Raw genomic sequence first — 26,008 nt, forward strand, 5'->3', positions numbered from 1 at the left:
TAAATATGTAATTTATTTTGTTATTAGTATATTTTGTTATAGCGGCAACAGATATACACAATCTGTGAAAATTTCAGAAATCTAGCTATAGTGGTCAAGAACCACAGGCTGTATCTCAAGGAGATACAGCCTGGAAACAGACAGACGGACAGACAGACCTCGAAGTCTTAGTAATAGGGTCTCGTTTTTTACCCTTTGGGTACGGAATCCTAAAAAAACATGTAACATGTTTAAGTCCAGCCGCATGAAGTGTTTTGCCTGTGCGCATTTTCAACGACGTATTACACCACCTTTGACCTAGAAATTGAGCGGGAAAATGCAAGCGCATGCGCATGCCTCGCCTTAATAATTACTTTCTTAACTAATGAATAACTTGTTCCTTATTACTGGGCACGTTCTGCCTCTCGACTTCGCTGAGAACGCAAAAAGAAGAGACTAAAACGTAAGCTAAATACTAAGAAGTGGAAGCCTGAAAGCTGTACTTAAAACAATGTTTAGTGGATGAAACCTACTACACTTTTAATGTATTACAATAAAACGCAAAAAATAAAATTTTGGGCATGTTTTTCCTGAATATTTCGTTCAGCTTTAATTTGAAAAACATTTTCTTAAATGATGAATTGATGTAAAACTGTCTTAGAGTTTCTGATAACATTTTAAAAATTGTTAAAAACAGGTAATTTTGTGATTTTTAGGCTTTTTTTTTTTGGAAAACATGAATTACAGCATGGATGGAGAGAATATAAATACAATAAGCAAGACTTTCACACTAGATTGCCTGAAACGCGCACGTTAGCATGATTTCAGATATTTTAAGTTATCTTAAAACAAAGGAGTATAAATTCGTGCATACTGAGTTATCTACTGTATACGTTGTACTGTGGTGTAAAGGTTCTAAGAAATATAACACGTTTCCATAAAAGTATTGATATAATTGACGCCAGTTTTAGCGTATCTGCTGAAGTGCAGGCGATTTAGCCCGCGAACTTGTCACTCAAGCCTGCACAGTCTTAGGGGGCGTCCATAAATTGCATCAGTCGTGTATGAAAATTTTCGACCCGCATAAGGTCGAATAGTAAAGTAAATTTTAAAACAATAGTCTAAAAATAAGTTTGAAGCTTCTATCTGCAAAAATTGACAAAACTACCGTACAAATCTTCTTCCCCCTTTCTACCCCTTACAACCATTTTTTTATTTACTTAAAAAGTACTTAATCTGTATTCTATTACAAATAATCGCATTATATAATCCGTTGTGTAGTTTTAAAAATTAAAACATATGACTACATGTAGTCTCATTATGTTTTAATGTTTAAACTCGCTTCGAGTTTGTTTTATACTGTAGTGATGATAACACATAAATAAAAATATCGGACAAGTGCGAGTTGGACTCGCGCACGAAGGGTTCCGTTATCCGTACCATTATGGTACGGAACTACTATAATGATTATAGAGGAAAATTAGGTAAATAAAATCGGCGAAGTGCGAGTTGAACTCGCGCACGAAGGGTACCACAATAGAGCAAAAATAGACTGAAAATTGTGTTTTTGTATAGGAATTAGGATCCCCCCTTAATTATTCAATTTTTTTTTTTTATAAATTATTAAAGTACAAATATAACTGAGTATTTTGTAAATATTTCAAGTGCCTATATGTCGCCATTATTGATATTGAGCAAAAATGCCGAAACAATCACGTTTGTTGTATAGGAGCCCCTTTTAAATAATAATTTTATTTTGTTACTAGTATTTGTTGTTATAGCGGCACCAGAAATACATAATCTGTGAAAATTTCAGAAATCTAGCTATAGCAGTTCTTGAGATATAGCCGACATATATACAGACGGACAGACATCGAAGTCTTAGTAATAGGGTACCGTACCGGTATGGTACGTTTTTACCGTTTGGGTACGGGACCCTAAAAACTAACCTACTATGCTAGAATATTATATAATATGCTTGAAAAAAATAAGTAACTTTTTCAGAGAACGGTCCTCTCTCCAATTTTACTCAACCCCTTCCTCCCTCGCGTAATTTATGATAGGCCCCTTATTAATACGGCCGTTTCAACACTCATGTGTCAGAGACCATTACTGTGACCGTATATTGAGTGCGACAGTTTTTGTTAAGCACATCATTACACCGGCCTTTTAAATTGAATTAAGCATAAGCTCAGCTACTAATAGGCATAAGGTAGGCGCTTGTTAAATGTATTAAAAAACCGGCCAAGTGTGTGCGGCGACACAGAGAATAGGATTCCGTAGTCCATAATGGCACGTCGATTGAGATGGCTGATTTTGGTTTTACGCTGACCGTCGCCGCCGACACCGAAATGTAATATCAGCGCAAAACGGCTACGCGTTAATTAATCGAATGCTTTCTAGAATTTCATACATCTCATCATTTTATACATGGGAGAGCCATGCTTCGGCACGAATGGGCCGGCTCGACCGGAGAAATACCACGTTCTCACAGAAAACCGGCGTGAAACAGCGCTCGCGCTGTGTTTCGCCGAGTGAGTGAGTTTACCGTAGGCCCAATCCCCTACCCTATTCCCTTCCCTATCCTCCCCTATTCCCTTCCCTTCCTTACCCTCCCCTATTACCTTATTACCTCTTAAAAGGCCGGCAACGCACTTGCAGCTCTCCGATGGTGCGAGTGTCCATGGGCGACGGAAGTTGCTTTCCATCAGGTGACCCGTTTGCTCGTTTGCCCCCTTATTTCATTAAAAAAAAAACTCTGGCCATCGCGTCGTAATCAGGAAAACGTATTTTAAGGCTGTTATAGTTTCCCATTTTCCAATGTGTGTTTTTCAAACGACAATATTATACTTAGATAATAATAATTAGTAATAAACACTACTCTACATAAATATTATTAAAATTTTGGGTAGAGTTTTTTCTGCAGCGTGTAAATAATAATAATAATAATAATAATAATAAGTAATAATTAAATATACTTATAATTATAAATAGGCGATTAATTAATTTAAAACAAGTACTTGACCTGCCTCAACATTTTAATTTACTGATATATTTACCTTTTTCATTCGAATTATACCAGTACTTGAATGATTATTTTAATTAGTTTCAATATTTACGTAATAAAGATACAAAATGAAGTACTTAATTAAAATTATATAATAGAAATTATAGAACATAAGTACGACGCATGATTCTATGGGCACTATAAAAATTATTAAGCTTTGCGGATATCATTATAAAAATAATAAAAAGTACCGACTCTTTCTAGCAGTAATTAACGATATTTTAATTAAGAGCAATTTAAATAAAAACTAACCAAGCGCAACACGATAAGACACAAACGGGTTCCGTTTTCCTGTATTTGCAAATTGCAACATGCTTGGAAATTTTAAAGGCTCATGACGTGTCCATGAGCCTTAAAAATTTTAAGCCTTAAAAATAAGTTTAATAATTAGATTTTTTAAGGTGTCAAAAAAACAAATAAATAAGCGAGGTTCCAAGGAGTAAAGGCATAATTGAGGCTTAAGAGGATACACCAGGGGCTAGAGAAATGAAAAAAAAGTACGTGTAATATTTATAGCTGTCTCCCTTACCTCAAGCCTATACCGCAGAACGCGATAGAGACAACTGCAGAAAATCCAGAAAATCAACGATTCGTTGTCCCCTGATTCCTTCTCCAAAACTTAACCGATTTAAGTACTTTTTTCATTAAAGATTAAAAAAAGGCTTGAGCTGTGTTTCTATGTTTTGCTTTTTTTGTATAATCTAGCCAAATCTGTTTTCTGGACGTTTGAACACAGCGGAAAATCTGGCCATTTTTTTAGGTTTTTGAACGTTCATATCTTATTTAATAATTAAATTATGAAAAAAAAGAAAACATAGGGACATTGTATTAGTGGCCGTAGATATTCAGGAAAAAAATTATAACTCTACTAGCATTATCCAGGGAGGAAACAGGGGACAACGTTTGTATGGAAAAAATGGCGGTGTGGAATCCTCTTAAGGAGATGCCGTAATTTACCGTTTTAAGAGTCTTATTAACTGAAAGCTATAAAATTATAACAAAAATACAGCAATAATCTTCAGCATATTATTAATTATGAACATTTCTTTCACCGTTATTAATGTCCTGTTTTTGTTTGTTATACACATGATATCAGCTTCCAAAGTAATATCAATCTTTTTAACAACCTAGAAACTCCACCCAGCTTGAGTGACCCCTCTCCACCAAGCCAATGTCACAACATCTAAAGGCAAAGGGTGGAGCAGCATAAAATCTAAGGAAATCGGAAAATGTCGGATCTACTGGCCGCCACACCGACTGGGACCTCTCACCGTTCAAAACATTAATATTGTTATTATGCAATTTATAAAACAATAAATATATATATTTATTTATTATATGTATAACATATTATACTCTATTCTATTAAATATATATATACACATATATATTAAAAAAAAATAATAAAAAAAAAAAATGTCCATGGCGTGATGGACCACAATTAATTAAAATTCATATTATTTCAATTATCCTTGGTGCGAAAAATCTAAATAATAAAATAACAAAAAAAGGATATGGACGAACAGTCCATAGATGGCCCCAATTTTATAATAATAAAAAAAAAGTAATATCAATTTATTTAAATTCAAGATTTTGAACTATAGTAAAAAAATGGATTTTGGTGAAAAAATGAATCTCAGTAACTCGGCAAATGTATGGTCAAGGTCGTTTGCTCAGGGGATGGCCTTAATGCCGCAATACAATGACTTAATCCAAAAAATAATATGTGGCGTGTTTTAAGTGGGTAATAATTATGACCCTGATCGATTAAATAATTATAACAATCCGACTATTGTATTGTATGTAGTGCATAATAAAATCACGCAGGAACTGCGCATTCTCCTACTATAAACAGTAGCATGTTATTATGTCTACTCTGCGCCAATATTCATTAAAATCAAGTATCAACCCAACCGTTTACTCGTGATGCAAAGACCAAAGGAAAAGGGGATTCATAAAGAATATGACCCGTAAACCCTTTGAAACCATAGGAGCCCGTTATACTTTTGGCTACAAAAAAAATAAACAAGCAAGCAGGCAATAACAAACTTTAAATTTTCCTGCCACGGGTGACGGGACCCTAAAACATGCAGAACAGTTTTGTTCATTAATGAGAATAATTACTTTTAAGTTACGCTAGTTTTATGGAGGATACGGCGCGCTGCACTAGCGGCAATTCCGTGTCGGCCCCGAGCTGCTACCTAATTGATAGCAGCCACATGCAAATTAATTACGAACGAGTCTTTGCATCATAATTAAAAGCAAAGAATAATAAATGAACCCATTACTCACCCAAAGAAAACTCCGCTTTAATTAATTTACATTTTCCGTAATCATTATGTTTAATATGGAGCATTAGTACGGGCTACGGCGGATAAAAGTCACTAATCACGGCGTTATTACATAATTAAAGCGAGCTAGTTTTGGCAGAGGAAGCTAATGAGTAATGAGTTATGACACGACATTTTTCAATTTCCACCTCATCACGAGCGTAATTTTGGACTCGTCTCAATAACATTTGACCTACAACTTATGATTTGACAGCAATCTTTATAATATTGTGGCTATCGAAAAGGTAATAATTAACTAATAAGTAATAACATTAATTTGAGGAATCGATGCCCAAACGACCTACAATCGCCTCCGCGCAAGACGCAGTCTATGGGACGCCTTCTAGTTCTATTTTTATCCGTTTCTAACTACGCATATTAACTGTTACACTAATTAGATCGAGATCATCAATTATAGTCAGTTCATAATAATAATTATATTATCAATCTTACTAGTTACTGCAGGTAACTCCTGCTGACTGCTCGTTGTCCGGTGACTTGTGTAAGTTAATTTTAAACTGTAATTTAATTAAATTAGAGATCCGCAGGCAAATGGCCAGGAACACAGGCTGTAACTCTGGAACCCACAAGTGAAGCTGAACCGACTTGCTTGGACGCCGTCCAAACTCTCGGATGGTACCTATGCTGAAACACCCTAATATTTATGCAAGTCATGTTTTAAATATACCAACTCAATTTACAAGATATCTTGTTACGGCGAACTGTAATCGCAAAAATACGAAGAAAAGATTGAATCGGTGACTATCCATTTCAGATAACGTAGTTGTAATATTATCTAGGTCGACAACGGGAAAATTTGCAGTAATGTGCAACGAAAGACATTTGGTGCGCCATGAACCACGGCCCACACCGCGCGGGACGACGCGTAAGATAATTAAATTTAATTAGCAGGTATTCACATAGAATGCCAATTACGAATTTAATTTAAAACATATTGTTTACACTCCACGCGCACGTAAAATTAAGCCAATTAAATTAATAAAGGGCTGGCGCATATTAGTTTTTATGATGGAAAGCCGATCCCGGTCGGTTAGCGGCGCGGGGCCCACCCCCGGCGCCTCCCGGTGTTAATTGGGCCCCCGTAGACAATACTAATAAGGCCCGTCCGCGCCTCTATCTGTCTAATTAAACGAAACTCAGTAGCACCCTCAGCGAGAGGGCCGTTTGTCGAGCCTCCTGAAAGCTGTAATAATACCGACTGAGCGTGTTTGAGGGCCCTCCTTCGGATCTGTAGCGGGCCGTGTTGCCCCGCGTTTAATTAGCAGTATTATGCGTGGAGTGGCTTGGCTTGTTTAATTAAGCCAACTCAGTACCGACCCATTAAACGTATTGTCCAAATTTTGTTACACAGTAAACTGAAAAACCGTGGGAGTCCGGAAAATATTGACACGCGTGAGAGTTGTGACGAGGTTGAGACACACCATTGTAATGCATTGGAAATACTGTAGACTACAGCTATTGTTGGTTTTGCGTTTTTAATTAACAGGTAACTGCCGCACTCAGAGTGGAACATTATTTACTTAAATGTAATTAATTCAAAATTTTGACATAAGCCCCATACATTATCTGTGAAACTCTTCATTAAATTCAAGGTTAATCGTAATTAAATGTCTGTCACAGATCAGTTAAGACAAATAGCAGCATACATATTTTTTTTTTTAATTTAGTGGTAAGTGCCTAAAATAATTAAGGTACTTACTTATTTAATAAAATTGGTGATTGGAAAAATATGAAATCTTGAATAATCAAGGGTATTATCCGTACCGTCATTTTAATAAAATTGTCGGCGTTCGACGATTTAGGAAATTCTATAAATAGCCAGCAATTTAGAACATGATTGTTATAAATAACCTAAGACTAGCTACGTTACATAAATTTATAATTTGTCAAAACATTGTTTAGTATCTACCACAGAGTACTATAATACTGGCGTAATCTACTTTAGCCTTTAGAGTGTTACAATCCCGCCAAAAACATTTCTTGTAAAATGTTGCCGAGATGACCACATTAAAAGGTTTACCCTGTGAAAAAGATATGAGATCTCATGTAGAGTCAAGCGTCTGATCTACACAGCCTAACTCTTCTGACCCTAACTTAAACAAATTCCACATATTACCAGTAAATATACGCATCGTTTTTTGAACCCTCATAGGGTTCAAAAAAACGACGAAACACTTCGAGAAAAGGTAGTTTGTGCCCTTGCGCTTCGCTTGACTCGTCTCGGCGGGTGCACTACCGTGCACTCAGATTTGAGTCATTTCAGAAGGTTATATAAATAATTAAGTCATAACTTAGCTTCTAAGCGACGTTTCAAAATATATTGAGGTGGTTCAATGTTTTATTTTATAACACGTTTACAATCACATTTTCGTGCTTGATTTATAAATAAAAACTGTTTTTAAAATTACATTAAATACTTTTACAACTTGTGCTTGTACACAGTGGTGGTTTTATGATAGTATATATGTATCGTTATTCGGCCAAAATATAGTCGCTCAAGTCACGATCCTAATTACAGATAGCTGGAGATAACGTCCCATCTCGTTTGATTGTCGTAAAGAGTAAAGACTCGGGTGACCCTTTACAGAGTACGGGCACTTGATAGTCACAGAATAATACAAGTTATATTATGTGTAATGTGTGTCACAGTATAGGGAGCCCTAAATGGCTGACATAATATGCTCTGGTATTATTATTATTTTTTTATGAAAGAAGGGGGCAAACGAGCAAACGGGTCACCTGATGGAAAGCAACTTCCGTCGCCCATGGACACTCGCAGCATCAGAAGAGCTGCAGGTGCGTTGCCGGCCTTTTAAGAGGGAATAGGGTAAAAGGGGAGGGTAGGGATGGGAAGGGAAGGGAATAGGGGAGGACAGGGAAGGGAATTGGGCCTCCGGTAAACTCACTCACTCGGCGAAACACAGCGCAAGCGCTGTTTCACGCCGGTTTTCTGTGAGAACGTGGTATTTCTCCGGTCGAGCCGGCCCATTCTTGCCGAAGCATGGCTCTCCCACGTATGAACCTGATGACCTACAGTCGAGTTTTGGAGTTACAAAATATTATAATGACTTTATTGTTTTACGGATAAATGTTCATTGCTAACTGCTAATTACAGTAATAAGTATTTAATAAATAAAATAAGACCAACTGCACATTATCACTTACTCTGGAACCTCGTTACACTTGCGTACCAACAACAACGCCTCCGTGGTCTAGTGGTTAGAGCGTCGCTCCCGACTCCGGAGGTCGTGGGTTCGAATCCCGCGTTGGAAACATGTTATTTCCAAGTTTGGTTAGGACAATGCAGGCTGATCACCTTGATTGTCTGACAAGTAAGATGATCCATGCGTCGGATGGGCATGTAAAAAGTCGGTCCTGCGCCTGATCTCTCGCCGGTCGTGTCGGTCTTCCGTCCCACTGGGTTATGAGAGTAAAGGAATAGAGAGTGCTCTTGTGTACTGCGCACACACTTGGGCACTATAAAATTACTCCTACGTACCTGGTCTGGTTTCAATGAAACCGGCCACCGTCACCGAAACCGGTGTGGGGAGTATTATTACACTTGCGTATAAATCAAGATCCGGGTTGTAAAAACATAATTTACAATGTTAATGTCGCTCCAATCAAAATTTAATTATAGCAAACTTCATTAAAATTTTGACATTCCAAGAAATCGATATCGTGGCGAAACAGAGCGATTATAGCGAGTTAATTAAAGAAAGCTTAAGTACGAACGTGACAGTTTTTACGAGATTCGTTCTTCATGAGCAGTTGCTAGTTGCTGTGAGTTTGGCTCGAGTGAACGGGGCACTTAAACAATACGTATTCGATAATTTCGACAGAGAAATTAAAAATATACGGCATTTGATCATAACATATGGCAAGCGACATACTTAGGAGTCGTTGTGTCAAATCCCACACGGTGTAACTTTGCAGACGAAATTATCGTATACAATTATTGTTTAAGTAACGGCCACACTCAGACTAGTATTATAATGATTACTAAACTTTAATTTAATGACGAATTTAACGTAAACCATTGCCTGTCAAAAACTTCATGAAAAAATAAAGACGAGCTATTTAACGAAAGCTTAATTACGCAACGTAGTGTTCTTCGAGATTCGTTCCATAAGCCAATTGCTGTCAGTCTCGCCTCCGAGCGAACTGATTCCAGTCCGGGAGCCCGCGATTGATTCTAATTAACGATACGAGTATTTATTGGAGCAGCTCGCAGCTAATTGATTTCGCTGCCGATGTCACTGCGACCCGTCTTTGTTTATGGCCCGTTTATTCATATTCATTTAGAAACACGTTCGGGACACTGCCCCGACTCCCGCCGAACGGGTGACATTGATACCTTATACCGCAGATAACTGCAGAAGTAATAACTTGTGTTGTGCTGCTTGTGCATAACTAATAAACCGACAATACCGAATTAGATTACATTTACTTACATTTTAAATCTATTCGCCTCGTTATAATGTGCAAATTATTGCCCATTATAACGAGGCGATTGCATATTGATACTCTTAAAATATACATATTAATTAAAATATCGCCTACCGAATGATTAAAGTGAGGCCGAGTAAGATATTGAATCAATATCAACTCGTTTCTTTTGTTGAAAAATTGAACATTTTAATTAACCTAATTATTAATTAACGAAAACATGAAACAGTATCGCTAACCACATTGTTATTTAACTGTGTAATTATTTTTAATAAAGCAAATTAACTTGTGCAAAAACGGAGGTATTGCAAGTTTGATTTAGCTAGTCGCTAATTGGAAGAGTTAGGTATTCCACGATGAAGACTAATTACTGAGCTCGGGCTCTCGGACTAATTACCCACACGAACAATCGCTTTAATCGCAACATTACTGTTTACTGTTACTAATGGAGTATGCCTAATTGTTTTTATTTTAAATACAGGTTTATAAAGGGATCATTAGTGTGGTGCATTCGTTTAATTATGGGGGTGATGTGATGCTTTTATTAGTGTTGATAATTTGGCCGTAAGATTCCATTTCAAAATGGAACTCACTTCGTTTTATTCATAAAAGTGGTATTAGTCAGGCCGAATCTAATTACCGGGTTATTTCTGTATGAACACAGCACCAACTAGGGCTGTTAAACGATGCGAATGCGGATACGGAATGTATCCGCATTCGCAGAGCCACATTCGCGAAAACCTTTGGATAATTTCTTTAAACGAAATCTCATTGATCTCATTACTCTTCTTATTGACCCGTAAAATTGTCATACTTACCTCCAAATATATTTAAATATACAAGGTACTAGCTGCCCGGCAAACGTTGTTTTGCCATAAAATGATTTTCCCTATTTTCCTGCTTTTCTCTTGAAGTTTTTTCTGATTTTTTTCTATAGACCTCACGGAGCCCGAGATCTTTCCAACGAATGCAAAACCGTGGAAATCGGTCCGTGCGTTCCCTGCCTAGCATACGCCAACGAGATATCTCACTCTCGAGATAATTAAAAACTACTCGTCTCATAATGTCAAAATCTCGACATTATCTCGACAAAACTCTATAAAAATGTGTTATTTCGACGATAGTTCTACGCGAGAAAAAATGTTTGTCATGCTAGGGTCAATAGAGATGAAGAGACAAACCATCAATTATCGAGAAAACATGTAGAGTGAGATATCTCGTCAGCGTATGCTAGGCAAGCAGAGAGTTATAGCGTCAGGAAAGAAAACCCGACTTATTTTTATATATTAGATTATTTAAACTACAGTAGAGTACAGTAGTACAGATTATCATGATTTCGCTGTACAGAAATCAGCACACATATTTAACATAATATGCCTACTTTGATTCAATACGGATGCAGATAAAAATCCCTTAATATGTGCGATACGATTTCGGATGCGGATATCCTTTACACCTTTGGTGCGGGGTGTCGCTGTGCCCGGGCATGTGGTTAGTGTATTCAGGCGTATTAATTAGTAGACAGGTGGATTACCGTGTACTAATTACTGTCTGACGAAATGAGCTGGATGCACTTTGAAGTCTCATTCACATGTGAGTAGTGCTTTAAGCCGCTCGCGTGTTCCGCTTATGTAATCTGCCTCTCAATTTTGGGCTAGATACTCGTATAATATTATATTCTACTGACGATATTATTGTGTCGCTAGCAATCACAGCAAATTAACAAGAACAAAGATACTAATTACTTAGATAAAGATTTATAATTTTATATATTACATTTTTTCCATTTTCCACTAATTTGATTAGGTAACGAACTACTGTCGTTCCTCCTAAATGTAATAATCTGCCTAGGATAAAGCCAGTGTACCACAACACTCCAAATTTTTCATTGCCATCTCACCCATAAATATAATTATTGCGTTCCACTTATTGGCCATAAAAGCAGAGGAGTGCTGCAAAATTGTACAAAAGGAAAGTAATAAGGTAAGCAACTACCCCGCTCATGTTTCGGTGCGGGCTTTCAGATAAATTATTTATCAACAGCTGTATAGCAATTTTCTTTATGACTCCTCCGACGATACTGAGCAATTTACTCACGAAAACGCGTATTTACAAAAAACGCCTAAACTCCTCGACGAATTAAAACTTCGGGGCTCGTTGAAATAATTTTTAAGTAATTTTCTCGACAAGGTTACAAGGTTTTCTCTACAATTATGTTAAAGGCGTTCTTTTTAATAGGTTGGGCGTTACTTATACTTGAGAGTTAATTTTAAGCGACGCTTTAAGTATACATCTTTTACGAATATATCATACTTTAGGCCATTATCATTTTATTTTGAACTTATTAAACGAATCACCTCTTCACGCTTAAATAAATATTTAATAAAACAATAAACGCCGTTAAACAAAGTTTTAAAGTAAATCCCATCAACAAAGTGTGAGGTAATAAGTAAATTCGGTGCAATACATTGGAAAACCCAATCCCCGCTGGCGGGCGGGCGGCGCGGGCGGCGAGGGCGGGCGGCGGTTCCAATTTCCGTAATTGAGAATTCATCAAGGAAATTGACGGGCAGACAACGATCCTAGTCTTTTGCTTTTTGTGTGTTTGTATAGCTTTTCGATAGTGTTGTAGTTCAATCGAATGCTTTTCCATCTAGTCGTGAAACTTCTGTGGTTGAAATCACAATTTGTCAAAAATAGATTTCTGTGGATTTTTGAGGAGAGAAGAGTATTTAAGTTGATGGCATCTGATATAAAAATTTGACATAACCAAGATTGATACAGAGCTCTCGCCCGATAGCAGCTGGTGTAAAGCGTCGAAAATCTTTAATTAGTTTTCAAAACCACAAAGGCGCTTCGTGTGAGTCGGGCCTACCGTCTAAATAATATCACGAACCGCATTACTTTGTGCTTATAATTAGGAACAAGTTAAGCAACATCTATAATTAGCTATTTACAGTGAAAAGAATGGAATAATAGTGAATGGGTATAATCAATTTGCACCTTATTAGCTCCTGGCGGTTCATTAATATATAACAATAATGTACATTTTTAATTGTTCGAGTGCTCGGAACAATGAACAATCAAAAGGAAACAATGCTAATAAAACGTTTGAAATATGCACAATAAATTATTGTTCGACACTCGACGTAGTAGTGTGCGCCCGCGCCGGTTGTCTCTGATTATTCCGTGCCAGGGTGCGGTGATTGAAGGATTGATAGCACTAAAACCGACATTGTATATCGAGACAAGAAGCGGGACTAGAATTATTGGGTCACATCGATGTTGTAGACTGTGGTTGGCCAGTTCATTGCTGTAACTTTTCTTGAATGAAGATTTTTACCAACAAAACATACGCGGTGCCGCGTACTAAAATTCAAAATCATTGAATAAAATAGTTGTGTAATAACGTTCGACCTGCTAGAAGACAATAATAAAATAAAAGCAGAAAGGCTGCATAAACCACGAGGCGAGTCACAAAATTCATAACAAATTTTATATGACTCTTTGTACCTGGTGTTTTACATCATAGTATGCAAAGTTAGATAATTGTTTTATAAACAGCTCTACAAACTTCAAATCATCGCTGAGATTTACTTACGGGCTGTATTGATAACACCACGAAACAGGATAAATAGACAAAAAAGAAACGTGACACCTCAAAGTATACTTCCGGGAACCTCAGTTTGTACCACAAATACTTTGTACTTAAAGTTATTGCTAATAATGTTAATACACCACGCTAAGTCAATAAATAAGAGTGCGACGAGATAATAGATGGCGAGAGGCAATCAAATTAGACGCGGTAATCGGCTGAGAGCCACACCGCTTGTGGGTCGACCGTCGCCAGTCGCCACGAATACGATATTATATGTTACGAGCTTTTGCCCGCGGCTTCGCTCGCGTTAAGAAGTATTATTATATACAAACTTTTTGATAATAATATCTACCTGCATGCCAAATTTCAGCCCGATCGGTCCAGTGGTTTGGGCTGTGCGTTGATAGATCACCATGTCAGTCAGTCACCTTTGAGTTTTATATAATTTATTATATAGATAGTCCGTATAGTATGAAATGGATACCTAATGGACGGTTTACGCAGATAAACTAAGTACCACTTATAATAAATAATTATAATACATAAATAATTATAATACTTATTGTATTGTCTAATGTTAATATTCTATAGTTTTTGAGAGTGCTAGCCATAATATGGAAAAAATAAAGAAAATATTCGGCCAATTGCGAGTCGCACTCGCGCACGAAGGGTTCCGTACCATTATAGAGCAAAATTAGGCCAAAAATTGTGTTTTCTTTGCATGGGAGCCCCCCTTAATTGTTTAATTTATTTTAATATTATTATTAAATATTAATTTACAATATATAATTAAGGACTCTGAGAAAAATTCAAGTATCTACCTGTTGCATATCGATGTAGAGCAAAAAAGGCCAAAAAATATGACGTTTGTTGTATGGGAGCCCCCTTTAAATATTTATTTTATTTTTAGTATTTGTTGTTATAGCAGTAAGAAATATACATAATCTGTGAAAATTTCAACTCTCTAGCTATTACCGTTATTGAGTTACAGCCTGAAGAATACAGACAGACGGACAGACAACGAAGTCTCAGTAATGGACCCCCATGTTTTTACCCTTTGGGTACGGAACCCTAAAAAAGTGACTTTTCAATACCATGGACGCTTAGATCGTAGACGTCTAGGCTTTCAGAAGTCAAACACTAATATATCTAGTATTAGGGAGACGACTCGGTTCTTGGTATAATAAACAAGAATAATTGCGATCACAAATATCAATTAGTCGCATGTAGGGAATGCAATCTCGCGAGATCTCGGCCTTTTTTAGCGAGATTGATCTCGGATGAAAAAAAGGCGAGATCTCGCGAGTTTGACGAGATTGAACTTGAGCATAAAAAGTCTTATTCGAAGCGCGGACTGACACGGACGGAGTTGCAATCACGGAGTAAAAACAAAGTGGAGCTGGCCTAAGCAACTGTGCACTGTGATTTTCAACTAGGTCCTGAGTTTTGACTTCTCGTTGTTTTGTTAGTTACAAAAGAACTGTTTTATTACTAAAAGATTTGTGTTTGATAGTGTGTGCTTTTATAATTCTGGACGTCACGTTATCGTGGACACCGGCTTCCACGATAAAACGTTGGGTACGTTCAATGCCGTTTAGTGCGGTTCAGAAGTGTAGACGTCGTGATGTCCTCTAACGTGCACGTTAAAAACTTGTCGTCGACGGAAAATTAAAAACGTCTTCATATATTTCCATACATTGTATTTCTCTATGTTATCGTTTTACCGCGCTGCCGCACAATTCATAAACGCAGTAAGTACCACTTACTGCGTTTATGGTTCTTTTAGATATTCGAGATGCTGACGTTAAGCTCTATAATAATCAAAAACCCATTTTTTCCTATCGTTATTACAAAAGCCAAACCATATTAACATAAATGCAGTAAAGAGCAGATTTAAGATTTATGTACTTTGTATAACCGCAGTAAGAGTACTCAAAACTTAATTTTACGTGAAAACCCATGCTTACTGAATAAGCAACATAACAAATATGCAGTATGTGCCAATTACGTCATTCTTGTTATATTTCTAAAATTATTAATTTAGTCTTGCACATAGTATACATGCAGTAAGGTCACTTAACCACTAAAACAATTGTTTCCATGGTCAAAACAAATGATTAGTACTTAACATTAATGCAGTACTTTATAATTATACTGCATACATATTAAGGTTCACCGAAGTGTTGTTTTAACTGCAACATGTTACAATCGCACTAAATGACAATAACGGCATTTATAGTATGTGTGCGCATTGGTTTACCTTAAATACGTTTATTATTTTAATGACGTGAACTCAAAAATAACGGACTTAAGTCTATCTTAAATCTAATCTATTTAAGTCTTACTATTTTGAACACAGGTCTTTACACTCTAGTGGCTGTAAAAATATAATAAAAAGCATTTACAAAAGTAAGTTATCAATGTGAGATCAATAAATCAAATACCGTACTTATACCTAAATATTATGTACTTAGTTAAAAAAATGGACAATCCATTCATAATCCTAGTGAAACCCGACGAATTTGACAGATATTGAAACCTGTCCGTTTCTTTGCAGTCGAACTACTGGTAGTTATGTCTATTGTTGTAGATAAGTACTTATGTCAAAGTTTACTACTTAAAAATGATAGACAGATACGTCAAACAATCTGTGATGCATAAAATTCAATTGAAAAAATCCGTGAAAATGAATGTTAATCTTATAATAATGTGATTATTTGCAAAAAACCCACCAAACTGCTAATCTCGCGAGATCTCGAAATTGGCGAGATCTCGCGGTATTGTATTCATAAACTCGCGGGATCTCGCTTGAGCCCCAATCTCGCGAGATTTGCATTCCCTAGTCGCATGTCGGCTTAGCAGAATATAGTGGCAAGGCGCTGCACATCTGACGTCATCGCTGGACGCTGATACGGCACCCGCTGCCCGCTCCCGCTCTCAGCTCCGCTTTTATCATAATTTAAGTTTTCCATTAGCCCTAATTGACGCGAACATCGTTCGTCGCTTACGGCCGCCGGATCGCTGTACGATTGTTATTTTTGGATAGATAAATATTTTCTACTAGCGAGAGGCCTTCTCCTAATTGACAATCACATAAAAGTTTGATGAAACGTGCATTACGCTAATTTGAAATATTCCGGGGCTAATTTCAGTATAATTATCATTGACACGAATTTCACACTAATGGAAAAATAATATAATCTGAAAAATGTCTCCGGCTAAAGGAAAACTTTTTATAATTTTTTTCGCGTTTCGTTTTCGTTTCATTTCGTAATCGGTTTTTGTATAGTATTATAATGGCGGACCGCGGAGGTATGAAATACCTACATATAATAATTAAACTACTCAATGATCAACAGAAACCATTAAACTTCAAAAAATTGCTAGGCACAAAAATTCTGCAGTATACTGAAATTTACAGTGGAGCACGGAGCTAATTATGAAAACGCTATTTAGTGAATTCTCATTTCCTTGCGTTAAGCGGCCGCGGCACTACAATAGAAATGATTAAGAGTGCTCGCGTCACGGGAACGCTTTCAGAAGTAATGAATTAGAAAAGTTGCGCAGCACTCACGCGGATTGAGCGCGGCTCGCTACAACATTACTTTAATTAAATCTATTTGAACAACAAACTTTAATTAAATTTCATCCAGCAGTTAGGCGTCGCGGAGGAATAATCGCGCAATTAGTGCGGCCGTGAGCGTCGCCTTACACCGTACACGCTCCCTGTTAATTAACTCAGTCGGCCGACCCGTCGACACCCGACGACACCCGACGCCCGACGCCGACCTAACACACTGACGGCTAGTATGTTATTGTTTTTTATTAAAGTTGAAACCCTTAGATACATTAAACCTGATATAACGACGAAATTTAAGGACGGGAATCTTTTATCGGTTATAAGAACGACCAAAATAATTATTTATGACCCACATTTCCAAATCTCATTAATGTAAATTCTATGTAGCTCCTTTACGCCTCAATCTTATAGTTTTGTGCACTTAGCTCTCCTTGTTCTGGTTTCACTAACTTTTAAGATACCTAATTAACTTAGTCGGCCCGTTGACAGGGCTGAGTGCTGACATAGGATACGATAGGACGCTGTAACCGACGTAGTATTCAACGTTATTGTTTTATTCAGAATCGAATCTAATAAATATTATCTACTAAGTTAAATGTTATTTTAGTAAGTCGTATCAGCTAAACTTTACTTCTTGGTTTAAGCCCGTCACAGACTTAAGCTATAATATATATTAATATATTTATAGCTAGACATATTTTCTATACTAAATCCACATGCCACAGAAATATAAATATATTATAGCTGAGTGTGTGGTCACGCGAAATTAGTATAGAAAATATATATATTAATATGCCGAGCTATAAATATATAAATATATATTATAGCTAAGTCTGTGACGGGCTTTATAATAGAGAATGGAGTATACAGCTACGGACTCTCACCAGCACCTCAGCACCAAATGTCTCTCTAAAGTATCATGTTTTGATATTTTTTTCAGCAAACGATAAATTCACAATAAAGCTTATAAAATGGAGTAACTTGTGTACATAAAACATCTACCTCATAAATACCAATGCACAAAATACTAACTCTACATTTGGAATGAAGAAGATTAAACATTATATAAGTAAATATTTTTAACGCTCCATTTTTTCTTATAAATATTATTAGCATAATTCGTATGTGTATTGGAAGCTCAGCGATTAATACGTAGTTATTAGTAACTGCTCGGTCCCTGGTCACGCCATGCGATATTAGCGCCGACTTAATGACTGCAATTAGAACCGTTTTAAACCACGCGCTGTAAAGAAATTATTGCCTATGTGCATTCACGTTTTTATACATTTTCTATGTACAAATATGGCCATTGCTTGGAGCCAATACAAAGTATATTAATTGCTTCATGCTCCGACCACGGGATGACATACGGCGCTGGTCCGACTGCGTGGTGTCCGTCGCAATAAGTAAGCTGTAAAGTTCTACCAATTTTACTTTTCTTTGCTTAACGAATGCCACAGGTCGGATACAATTAAGGGCACCTTAGTGCCACAAAGCCGCTTTGAAATGATATAATCGCCCGTTGATTTTAGAGGATCACAATTCACAATTCATCGTAAAATGCTATAGACTGCTGAGCGAAAAACTTGTCGTATTAAACTAATAATATTATGAAATCACTGCAATTTGCAGATTTCAGTTGGCGATCGAGAAAGGTTCTTTATTTATTTACTAATTACCTATTATCATTGATATCAAGTATTCAAAAGTGTTTATAAAATGTAAACTAAATATAATCATAATAATTATTGTATCAAACTTTATTTTTCTTTAACATTAAAATATCTATGGATGCTTCACACCACGTTAGTCTGGCCCCATGGTAACTGGTAAGTACCTGAAGGACTTGTGTTACGGGTACCAGACAACGTATGTTTGAATAATTATTTATCAGGAGTATTGAGCCGTGTGAATTTGATAGAGCTATATTGTAGAGCTAACATCCACTGGAGTTACTCGATTAATACTACGAATAACAAATAACAATGGAACGGACTAGCGTGCAGTGTGTGGCGTTTAATAGAGAAACTTTAATTGTTTTTAGACACAGCTCCGTTTCACTCCAAGTCTAATTAAATTAGTGTTTCGATTCAATAACAACTTATTCACCTCAAGCTTTATGTTAAATGTATGCACAATACATACTTACCTAGGTACTTAAAAAAGAATAATATTATCTTATAAAAATCTTCAATTTAATACTAAAATCACCTACAAATGTTCATTACTATTTGTGATTAGAGTCATAGTACTTAGCGGTAACGTATTACGAACCAATTAAATACGTAAGGGCCTTCGCAGCTCCATTAAACACTATTTACTATTTAGGTGCCGTACGTGCTCGGTCAACTAGGTATATAACAGGAAATTGCTGAAATGATGAAGCTCGGTATGCGAGGAAACACTCGTAAGGTGGTTAACTGCGGTATGCGGGCAACCAACGGCGCAAAAACGTGGTGCAACAATTTTAATCGGTCCATTTATGAGCGCAAACGGGAAAAAATATTGACAGTTATAAATACTAATTACTATTTACTTGTAAACACCGACCGCTGGCTACAAACCCTAGTGTGGCTGTTTTAATTGATAAACGAAACATTTACATCAATTAGTGGCTTCTGTCAGGAATAGACGTGTAAGTGTTGATCAATAAGGATTGACCAACACGGTTGGTTTGAACGACAAAAGGTAAAATTCTAAGGAACACCTCACAAATAACACCGAAAAGAACCGCGTCACGCTATTTGTAAATTTGAGTTTTGACACATTTTGAATTCTATTTTTTATTATTTTTTTGTTTCTGGTATTTTGATTTGTTTCGGTGTAATCTGAAGGGCCAACCCACACGTACTACAACCACACCACTTCACAACGACAAAATGCTGTCAATCAGTGGTTACGTGTGAATAGTGTCGCTGCAGCTTATTGTAGTTGCGTTGTGGTACCGACACAATTTCGACGTGGTTGCGTTGTCGCCCGTAGTTGAGATGTGGTTACGTCGTGTGCAGACACAGTTCGACTCCGGCTTTTATAGCAGAAACACGTGTTGACCAAACTCATGAAAACTTTGTTATTGTTATCCTTGCGAAAGCGCAGGTGGTGGCGTACGCGGTGCGCGCACTGTCGTTGCATCGACACAAGGTTGTGTCTGCGATGTGGTCAGCCACTAGTTCGCTTGTGGTGGCGATGTGGTCGGTATCACACACGCGGTCGACAACGACTGCAAAATGTGGTACGTGTGAACAGTCTTATTCATTTACAATATTAAATTTACGCCCGACCACGTGGTGTGGTTGTAGTTGTGGTACGTGTAGATTGGCCCTAAAGATTGCAGAGTTCTGAAAGGCTTCAGTTGCGAAATCTCCGTATAAATATATACATTGGATGATGGATCGCAATTCGCGCCGCCGCCGCTCCCGCCCCGCTGCCCGCTAATTTTGAGACTGAAGCCTTATAGACACATCTAACAAGTTACAGCTTAGATGTACCTACTTGACTACGTAGTACCGAGTACGGACCCCTCTACATTTTTTTAAAGATGAATACAAATTAAAAACAGGGGAGGTAATGGTAACTTATAACGCTGATTAAATATAATGAAACGGCAAAAACCCGGGTATCTGTGAAATGGGTTATTCGTGCGCCTGCGCAGTATCGCCGCGTCTGTTTTCTAATGAGCAGCGATAAAACATACCTGCGATCATCCGTTATTGCTTCTATGGCAGGAAATGCCTATGTCAATTGTTCTATAATAACCGTCATTTTCTGGAACACTTTTTTACCAAGCATCCTACATCGCAGAATTCTGCAGCTTTGTTCATCCGCGACAGTTTTTAGTAGCGAATTTCATACTAAATGTATAAAATGTAGCTGGTAGGTATTAGATAATATTAAATAATATATTTTTATGTATCTTTGAGTAAATGCCAAAATTTTCTAGCTACAATACATTTAATGAATCCGGGGTAGACAAAAATAATACATAGGATGTAGAATGAGAAACTTTATAAGTTTTCCTCTATGTGCTCATGAGGTAAATCTTACTCGTTTTAAATCAACTGTCCCTCAAGTCTCAACAGTAGAATCTAACGTGAAACTTGATTAGGTACCGTATATCTCCCAATAATAATAAATATAGAACATATTAAAATACTAAAAGAATATATTTCATTGCCTGCTTAAAACGATGCCTCTAAAGGCTGCCGTACCGAAAAAGCGTAATAATAGCTTGCATAAATAAACCTGACCTAACCCAACCATACATCGATGCAGCAAGAAACGAATTAAGAATTCGGTACCTATCGACCGAAACTCCTCGAATCGCTCGTAAAAAGCGCTAAATATATAGAGTGTATTATAATGCAGTTCTCGCGGAGACAGTTCAGCACCAATTAAACGGAGGCCAAGGAAGGCATTGTTTTTGCCGGGCTGCATGGCTGGCACGCTTTGTGCAAGCCGAAGATTTTCGACGACCAAAAATATTTGGCTGCCGTCTTTGCTTGCGCGTGCAATTTTACTCCAAACGCGCTTACTTTTGGTAAAGGGGAAATAAAAAACAAGCGGGATTCTTAGGAGCCCGAGAATTGTTCTAAATGTAAATTAGACTATTCAAGTCTCGGCCAATTTTATAAGCTTACGTTGCGAAATGCGATGCATGTAGCATACTCAATGGCAGCTTTATTATTTGACAACAATGTACTATCAAGAAGTTGATTCCTAGGCAGATGGGGGATCTACGTAATTTGGTCGCATTACGTCAAACAAATCACAATTAACAAATTGACATGATCCGACCAATTAACGTTGGTCTATCAACTGCCTTGGAATTTCGTTTGTCACGCAGTAACTGTACATTTTTCTGCGCTGAAATCAATCCTATATCTTTGACCGAGATGTAATTCTATCGCATTCATTATATTAATTATTAAGGATAAATGCATTTTACTTGCATAACGTAAATCTTATTACACCAACATTTTAAAATTGAAACATAATGGAACCTTTCAATGATATTCAAGCGATGGATTTTTATTATAAAGAGAACATTTTATCTCTTCAACCCTTTACAGCTATCGTATCGTATCCGAAAAGATGATTAAACCGGGATGAAACAGATAAAAATCAAACAAAATATTGCATTAATAAAAATTAAACAACGTTTTGGGGAAGGTAGGAAGGTAAGTGTGGGTGTAATAAGAGGGAAGCGCATGATTAGCGGTGGCCGGCGGGGGAGGTGAGGGGCAGAAGGGGGGACTGATTGCCAGCCCAATTGGGTCTTATCCGCCCGCACATGGGAAATATTTTTAATCAACACCTCCATTGAACTTACGAGCGGTCGTACGTGAGCTCGGCGCGCAGGTCCGGATTTGGCAACACTAAATAAATCATACATCCCAAGAAAATATGTAATGTGAGAATGGCATTACAATAATTATTATAATTCTTGCAGCCTGAACCCTGATAGGCTTTGGTAACACCAACGTAACGATGTATACACACACAATTCAATGATATTCTAAAATAGCACAAAACTATTAATAAACTAATTCAACAATGTCCAACACCTATTCTTACAACAGCAAATATTTTTCTTGTATCAGACAGACAGACAACTGTTATGAAATTAATGGTTTATAGGGAATCCCCCAATCCTATCATCCATCACTAAATGGGTAAAGTGAGCGTTGGTTTACTAACCCAAATAATAATTACCGTAGTTGACATTTTTATAACATCCCAATAACTGTTTTATCCAGTTTTTTTATTTTTTTATATGATAATGTAGACAAAAGAAAAGGACTTTATCGTATGTAACATCCAGTTACAAAACAATCGCGGAAGTCCGTCCCTGGCGAGGGTGGCACAGGAGCGGCGGGGCGGTGCTTGATTGGCCGTATGAATGTGAGTAGATTGCACCGCTTGGCCCCACGCCGCGCCGCGACCACGCGCGACCGTTTCGCGCACCTCAATCGCCTCCAATTACATGCAGAAGTTCGGTCATCATCATCACCCCCCGACCATCATCAACAGACGGGAGTCTTTCACTAATCGCATCTCTGACGTGTACTAAGCTACAGGAACCTGAGGAAATATACAGCACCTACTTATGTCAACAATAACAAGATTTCCAATCTCAAAGAATGACTTTAAATATTTAGTGTATGCGAATTGCGACGCTCATTAAGCCTTTCGAGAAATACACTTTCTTAACTATGTTGTTAAGACTTGAGAACTCGTTAAAAATTTTGCAACAATTTGCGTCATTAGATTTTAAGGGCCCGCGAGTCGCCGCAAGTCGTCTCCTTTTGTCTTCGAGCTCATAGAGGACCGCAATATTCTCGAACTCCTAATAACGACCCCACCGAGTCACAAAATCACTAGCCAGAATTTAATCCGGGTGTTATTATTTTCTTCACATGACCTATATAAACGTATGTCACGTTTTCAATAACCTTCAGTTTTAGCTTCATAATTTCAACCCGTCCTGTTATGAGACTTCATTTTGTTACGAAATTGGCTAACATAATATACTCGCGCTACGTTATAAAAGTTTCATGAAACGGCTGCAAAATGCGACTCACACGCCTTATAGGGTGTGTAATTGTGAGGGGAGAAATGCGGTGCGACAAGGGAGGGGCAGGCGGCAGGCGGCAGGCGGCAGGCGGCAGGCAGCAGGCAGCAGGCAGCAGCCAGCAGCCAGCAGCAGCACGGCTGCCGCAGCCCGCAACTCATCTTGTATTATTATTAACGACGTGTATTGTAATCACGCGGGGCGATCGCCGCCGAAGGTAGGGCGGTATTAAATTCCGACAGCTACGTGATAAATCGAAATTGGAAAAGTTTAATAATGTTCGGTTGCTCCGAAAGCAATAAAACCGTTTATAAACGGGCACAGGCGAACTAGACGGGCAGCGGGGACGCCCGCCTTCGAGCCTTTTAGGGACTCCTGGGCGAGTCCGTTTTGCGTTACGAGCTTTAAATTGATTTCGCTCGTATCTAGATTAAGCGATAATGTGCCTCGAATGGAATTAGCCCGCACAAATAATGCCTTACATGGCCTAATGGAAGTTCGCCAGGTATTGACTTTGTTTCGACATCATCAGCATTGTTCTGTTCGGCTTGTTCCTGGACTTTACTATAACGATGCTGGTGCGCAAGATAAAAATTATCTTGTATATTTAACTTTTGGTAGAGTCGTCTAGTAACCAAAATGGTTATTTTGGTTACCAGACTTTGAATAATATCATACGAGCGAAAGACAAAAACAGCACAAAAGCTCCACAGTTTCCCTGTTCTAAAGCTTATATTGCTCTAAATTCGGCCCTGCGTTCGAAACAGTCTGAGTTTTAAAAAATCCAGCAATCGTTTTCAATATTTTATTATAAAATAAGTGGCATTTATATTTCCTATAAAAATACTACCGAGTCCAAAACTGAGAAATTATAATGGGTTCGCACAGCGAGACCTAATTAGGCGCATGTGAGTTCCCACAAGTTATTATAATAAACACATTGACGTGATACTATCTAATTAAGAGAAACATGCTCATGCTGAAGCCGAGGATGCTGATCGTTAAGGAAACGAAGCCAGTTTTTAAGTGGTTCGAGTTAATTCGAGCGATATATTTACGCCAACAAATATTGTTAATGGCATTACTCACATATCCCCTTCGGGGCGAATAGTTCGTGAGATACATTTTATTAGACGAGATAGAATTATGCCTAACGAGATCGAGTCAATCAAAAGTGATTTATCTATGATCTCTTATTCATGTGTCGCTTCCGGTGATTACCGAGATAGGCGTCATTTGATTATAATAAAATAATAATTTATAATGTAGAGCTACAATTTGAATGAAATAATCACTCAGATTTTGTCGCTGTGTACTTTTCTTAATCCCGACGTTTCGGCTGACCAGTGGCCGTGGTCACGGGTGAAGTGTGAACTGAGGTCAAATCTTATCTTACTATCAAATATAGATATCAAACTTACTGAAGTTGTTCAACTACCCGAAAAATTGACAATTATTATTATTTGTGTTCCGATCTACGCAAAACGCACTAATAGTATCTTGAAGCCGCAGTACGCAATATTTTGAAAATTTTATCGACAATAAGAGATTTTAGATTTTAGTCTCAATCTATGAGATCATTCTGGTCTCTGGATAAAGATTGACAGTCAGTTGACCTGGCACAAATTATGTAGGTACTATCAGAGAAGTTGATTCCTATGCAAATCGGGGGCCTAAGTAGTTTGGTTGCGTTACGTCAAACCCAGCTGACAGATCACAATTAACATTGAATTGACATATTCAATCAATTTCCTCGATGGTACAACCCCTTTTTATATTACTTGTATTTTAGTATACGTATACCACTATGCCCCAAAGATGCTACTTAGAATAGTAAAGTTATCAATAAATAACAGCACTAAATATAATCAAACTAACCAGCTTATATAAATTAATGACGGAAGTAATATTTATGATAATATGTGGTGTATGGGATGGGGTAATAGATTAATTAAACTTAGTGTTCAGTGGAGCGTTTATCATTATTTGCACAGCTAATGGAATAATTACCTCCGGGGATAATTGTAGAGACGAGCGACGTACTGAATCCCAAATCATCCTCGTTCCGTTTGCACAGCTTACATGCCCCCTAAAACGTTTAAAAGGAAAAGAGAGTTACACTAAGTGTGGATTTTTAAGGCTCATCGAAGGCTAATTTCGAACACTGAAGTCGTTATTTACATTCACTGAGTTAAATAAGTACTACTTACTAGTAGTAAGTACTACTTATAACTCATTGTTTACATTTAGATTTTTAAATTGATTTCGTTGGATGTAAAAAGCTTGTTCGTCAAGCAATTTTGAAATGTTTCAGACAGGATCGAAACATTGTATAGTACAACATTTTGGTTCTTTTTATTTGTGGATTTGTGTTAATATAGAAAGATTAGGTATTTATTAATAAATTACTAGG

Source organism: Aricia agestis, chromosome 7, assembly GCF_905147365.1.
Source record: "Aricia agestis chromosome 7, ilAriAges1.1, whole genome shotgun sequence".
Lineage (NCBI taxonomy): Eukaryota > Metazoa > Arthropoda > Insecta > Lepidoptera > Lycaenidae > Aricia > Aricia agestis.